Raw genomic sequence first — 6,000 nt, 5'->3', positions numbered from 1 at the left:
CGTAGCCACACTTGTGTGGCTGAAGGAGGCTGTTCGTGGTGCTGAAGGAGGTGACGCTCCTCGGCTCGGCTCGGCTCGGCTCGGCTCGGCTCGGCTCGGCTCGGCTCGGCTCGGCTCGGCTCGGCTCGGCTCGGCTCGGCTCGGCTCCACGTGAATCCCCCGCTGGTCGCGGGCTGCGGCTCCGCCCTCCCCGGCACAGCCGCTCCGCCCGGGGCGCGGTGCCGCGGGATTTCGGGGCAGAGGAAGCGCTGTGGGTAAAGGCTGAGGCTGTGGCAGTGGGGAGCGGGAGCGAGGAGCGGGACAAAGAGAGGGGCACCGGCGCGGGCCAGGTGTGTTTAATGCGGTCTCCCCCAGGGTGCGGAGCCTCCATCCCCGTCCCGCCTTCCGCGGGCGGCGGGGTCCCCCGCCACAGGATCGATGACACAGGATAAGATTCCCGACGCTCTCTGTCCCGTCCCCGGTTTTGGCTCGCGGCTCGGATGCCGGGTGGCGGAGCTCCCGTTTCTCCCCCGACACCGGGGAGGTTTCGGCAGCGCGGAGCCAGGGCCGTCCCGGAGGGTAAGGGACACAGCCGGGAGCAGCTCGCCGCAAGGCTCGGGAAGTTTGCTCCGCTCCCAGAGGCTCTGCCCACCACACGAGCGCTGCACAGGGACGCCCCACGCCAGGCGGGAGCGCCCGGGCCGGCCCCGCGGAGCCGCGGGAGCGCAGCCCCGGCGGAGCCGCTCCGCCCGCCCGGGAGCGCCCGCTCAGCCTCGGTGAGAAGGTTCCACCTCGAGGGCGCTGCCCGCAACTGCACCCGCGGCGCCGGCCCCGCACGGCTCGGCCCGGCCCGGCTCGGCCCCGGCCGTGCCACCGGGCTCCAAACCCCACGGGCAGGATGGCTGGTTCGTCAGGCTCCTGACATCAACCAGATCTTTTCCAGCTTCCCATTTCATGCTAGTCTGGACTACTTGCCTTAAAAGGAATAACATTTTTCTTTGCTTTGCCCAGGGCTGTCTCATCAAGGAATTCCAAGAGCGCCCAAATATGTCCAACAAGTGCTTCCATGATCATCTTTGTTGTGTGTTACTGCTCGTGTTTATGTTAAAGGTCTACCCCAAGCAAACCACAGGATTCAGACAACGCTCGATGAGTTGTTCAAGCCCATAACTTCTCTTATGGAAAAGGTCTTTTGCAATTGCAAAATGGCACTGGGAAAACAGCCAGGTCTCAGGCAGGACATATTATCTCATGTTTGCATTCGTTTTTTCTCAAAACCTTCCATGACAGAAGATGCAGAAGATGTTGTTTCAATGATCTATCTCAGAAATCAGAAATACAGTCATATAAGTGACTCTGTGTCCTGATGTTCAACCATGAGCAAAATTCCATTCAATAGCAGATATCCTCCTTTACTTCCATCAGGAAAATTAGAAATGCATGAGTTATCATCCGTGTTGAACAGACCAATTTCCAACTGCATTTATATTTTGCCTCTCCAGCAGCTTAACAGAAAGTGCAGCAAAGCGAAACCAAGTGATATCCTGAGGGCACAGGTGATGCCGGAACTCTTATGTGAATCTTGCAGCTGGAGAAGAAGGCTGAGGTGAAAAGACTATGACACAGAAACCTCCAATGTGCTTCCAACTTGGCCACCAACCTGAATGTAATCTGATGTGTCCCCCTATTTCTTCTAGCCACATCTTTTCTGTAGTACCGTTTTGAGGGCCTTAAGGGTTTATCTTTTACACATATTTACAGTGAGTACCACAATGGCTTTTTTGTGGGAATATGATAAATAAATGCATAACTGAAGTTTGATCTGTTTTAACTAAATGTGAGCAGAGAAAGTTAATTGGCAGGGGGATGGGGGGGGGGGGTAAGATATTAAGAAGCTTCACATGAAAATGGCCATTCCATGAGGATAGATGACACAGCAGAGAGACGAAACACATCCATGATTCTCTGAGAAGGACTGATTGTGAACAAAACCCAACAGTGGCTAATGCCAGTTTGTACAGAAAGCTAATGTCAGGGCTGGTGACAACTACTACCTGCACAAGTAACTTGGAAGGCCAGAAATCCAGTTCTGGAGACCAAGCTGTCATAAAGGAGATCTTAAATTACCTTTTTTAATCTGTGAACTCCTGGCTGTCACAGGCAGCATCTGACATGTTACAAGACTGGCAGAGCCTGCAAAAATGGATCACAGGGGCACGACCTGAGAGGCTGCAGATTTAACTACCATCTGTAATAAATGCTTACTGTAAATATCTCTTTAACGCCAAGCAAAACCAAATGCATCAGTCAATCTCTGTGTCTCTTTTTGTCTTCCACAGAAGATGTTGAACCTCTGGATATCCAAGCAGGGATTTCAGCAAAATAACTCATGTTCCAATGGCACTCTTCCATAACCGCAATCAACAGAACAGCACAGTTCTTAATGACATTTAAATGGAGCTGATTTTTTTTAAACTTTGAAATGGTGTGAAGTCACTCTGAATTCTGGATGAGGTTTTTGTTGCTACTTAGATGAGAAACGTGACTTTCTGAGTTATTCAAACATGGGAATTAAACCCACAAAGGCAATAAAACCTCTTGAATAATCACTGTTCAGCAAAAGCTTGCTGATTAATAGCCATTAAAGAATACAGAACCACAAAGTCATTGACTTCCATTAAAGTGATAGTGGATACTGCTGGGTTCTGAGTTACAAGGTGCTACAGAAAAAGTGTGTTTGAATTTTTCAAGAACCATAATCATTAAAGAAAAGAACTTGAAACTTGGGTGCTTTGTGTGTACTACTTAAAGACTAATTTTTTTTTACAAATTTTATTATAGTGAAGAAAAAAGAAAAGGTGGAGAAAAGGCATTTCACATCAGTAACTATTTCAGAAAACATTATCTGGAGGTCAAAGAAAGTGTGCAACCATCTGTTAAATAGAATAAACCTTTAGATGGTCCTAACTGTGGCTTATTTCAAATAAAAGTTTTAGCAGTGAACAGGAGATGTAAAAGCTTAAACTTTAAAAAGGAAGATAGCCATCATGTAGGAAAGGCAACCTGGTTTCCAGGCAAAATGTTTTCAGAATCAGAATACTTTCAGTTTCTAATTTCCAAATCTGTCTAACAAACTCCAGTATGCTAGAAGATTTTAGCAGCTGGAAACCAATGTTCTGCTGGAAGGAGCAGCACAGGAACACTGTTTGACAAATGGGTTTTTGAAAACGCAGGACACTGAGTCCCACCACAGCCAAACTATGGACCACAGCAGAGCAGGTCTTGTGGCAGCAACCAAAGTCAGCACATCCCAGAGATTGCTAGACAAGTCACAATGCTGAGGCAAGTCTGAGGTCAAGCCAGGAAGTGAAGCTGGAAGACCAGAATCTTCATTAGAGGGGCACATGGCAAGGCACAAGCACAGTTGTAACAGCTCTGGAAAGGGCAAAGAAGGAATATCAGAGCTTAATAAAGCTCTGGGGAGCACAAAGGAGATTTCTTACAGCTTTCTCACAAAGCTGTCTCCTCAACAGCCTCACCCAGGGTCACACCATTGTGTCGTGTTTGAGTTGCCTTGACCGCTTGCCAAAGCCATGGGAGCAGAGTCTTGGCCCTCATTTATATACTGGTCAAAATCTTGTGTCATATTCTCTTATGTCTCCTTTTTCTGCACAGAGCTAGAGGATGACAGTGACACATCTCTCCCAAACATGTCATAGGACTTGACAGATTTTCTTAATGCACAGTATAAGAATCTGCCTCTCAATGTGATTGAAATGTGAAGGAGACACATCTGGAAGCCAAAAATGCTGGACACATACTGCATTTAAGTGAAGGATATAGTATATTTATTAATCAAATACAGTGTTTCCAAAACACAAGTGGATGATGAGCCTGCAAAACTCTCCCACAGCAGCTAGAACACTGAAGTCAGTAGTGAGGGTTGTGAAGCAAAACATTTGCTAAGGAGAAGAGACCTGATGCTAATTTACTAAAAATTACAACACCCCCAAATGAAGTTATCCATTCTTACACCATTGTAATGAGGATAGTCTCCACTGGCATGTCCTCTATTATAATGACTATACAGTTTTATATTGATAAAGTGTCTATAGAGGTACTAAGTTCAGCTGCCTCTAACCCCTAGTCTTTCATTTTGTCCTTCAGAAAAGGAAAAATGAAATAATGTTTAAGAATGCCTTTTACTCTAAGACATTTTACAAAAACTGATAAAAAGCTATATATAGTGATTAGTTCACCAGCCTTTGAAATGCTGACATCTTTGAGGTGAGGTACAAAAAAGGTTTATAAATCAGAAAGACAAGCCACATTACCTTTTCAACATGTAAGCCATAAACTTTCCTCTTAAATGACAGCAGATGGATACAGCTATTTTACACAGCTGTAAAAAAAAATTTTAAAAATTGTATTTATATACCCTTCTTTGCATACAATGTCATTTGCCAAAATGCAAGTGGAATTGATCAGGCTCTGCCTTGTTCCAGACACCTTGTTGGCTTTTGGCAAAATCTCCTCAGTTAGCAATGCATGGAAAGAGCTAATTTTCAACTCTGGTATTCCTATCATTTTTATGGACAGCAGAATCTGGCAGAAGACCTTTCTAAACGAAGTGTGCAAAATCTTTGTGTACTCCCTAGATTAAAAAAAAACCAAAAAAACAACTCAAGGCTTGACATAAAGTAAACACTGATTCTACTTTTAATACTACCTATTAGACAACCAGAAAACAAACCATTAATCCATTGTCTAGACTTCAAGGCGTTATTTTGCACAGCCATTTCTTTTCATGGCTTGTTGCAGAAACAACAGAATCGTAGCTCTAGGAATCATTAAAATCATGAATGAAGACTCACTTGAAGCAAAAAAAAATCCTTTTTTTAAGTGTAAGTTTAAATGTTGCAAGACCCACCCTCATGCAGCAGGGAGAGCATTTTTGATGAGGCTATGAGGATTCCCCTAAAACCACGGCTGCCATACAGTGTCCATACAGGCTACACATATATACCCAGCATTTGGCCTGAAGTTATTCTCTAAGTGGATATGTAAATTCACAAGGTTGATGTGAGGTACATTATGGTGTCACTTCATGTGCCCAGATCCATCAGAATAAGCACAAGTGTGCCCTATTAGCCAGTTCCTCTTGAAACTATTCTGTAAGAATCATGTAAATATATTTTTGGGTTCTCAGAGGTGACTTCTTGAGCAAAATACATAGGTCTTCAGGAGAGATTCTCAAACATCTAAGATGTAAACTCCTGTATTTAAAGCATTCCTCTAAGCTCCCTGTGTAAAAGAAGAATATAGAAATGCAAAGAAAGAGCTCCTTTCCAGGCAGTGAGTCACCTGATATTAGCATAGACATCTAAACAGACCACATAAATTGTGCCTCAGAAGTGTCTTTTTCTCTGCATGAACTATAAAGACAGTCTAAACTGGCTCAGATGTAAATGTCTGCAGATGATCAAAGTGAGGTGAGATACATCCACCACTGGAGCACGGGAAGGTGCAGTCAGACAGCAGGTCAGGCTCAGGCTCTGAGAGCACACACCATGTTCACGACCAGTTTCTTGTGCCTGTTCTGGTGGTAGCTAATGCTCCAGCATTAATAAGCCCTTCCTTTACCCTTCCCACAGTGAGCTGCTATTCAAAATGGTCTTAAGAACTCAATCAACTCTGTGCCAAGTATATTAAAAGCAAAAAATTGTATTTATTAAGAAGTTACATATTTATAAGGAAACAGTTCTGCATATTATTTTCTAAAATTTAATTGGTGCAAAATCAAGCTATCATTTCAATTAACTGCCTGTGAAAAAAAGTCAAGATTCAGTGTTTTGCTGACCTTTACATGAACAAGATGTAGTTAAGCTCCTGCTTAGATTCACTCATGATGACTTTCTACATCCATATGGTACTTTGTGGGGGAGGTCATGTTAACATGAACTCTTCATCATGAGCTTTTGAAGTAAGCCTTCCAGTTGTCCCTTCCTATGATGTGCTTTG

Source organism: Parus major, chromosome 1A, assembly GCF_001522545.3.
Source record: "Parus major isolate Abel chromosome 1A, Parus_major1.1, whole genome shotgun sequence".
Lineage (NCBI taxonomy): Eukaryota > Metazoa > Chordata > Aves > Passeriformes > Paridae > Parus > Parus major.
Note: the sequence above shows the minus strand (reverse complement) of the source record.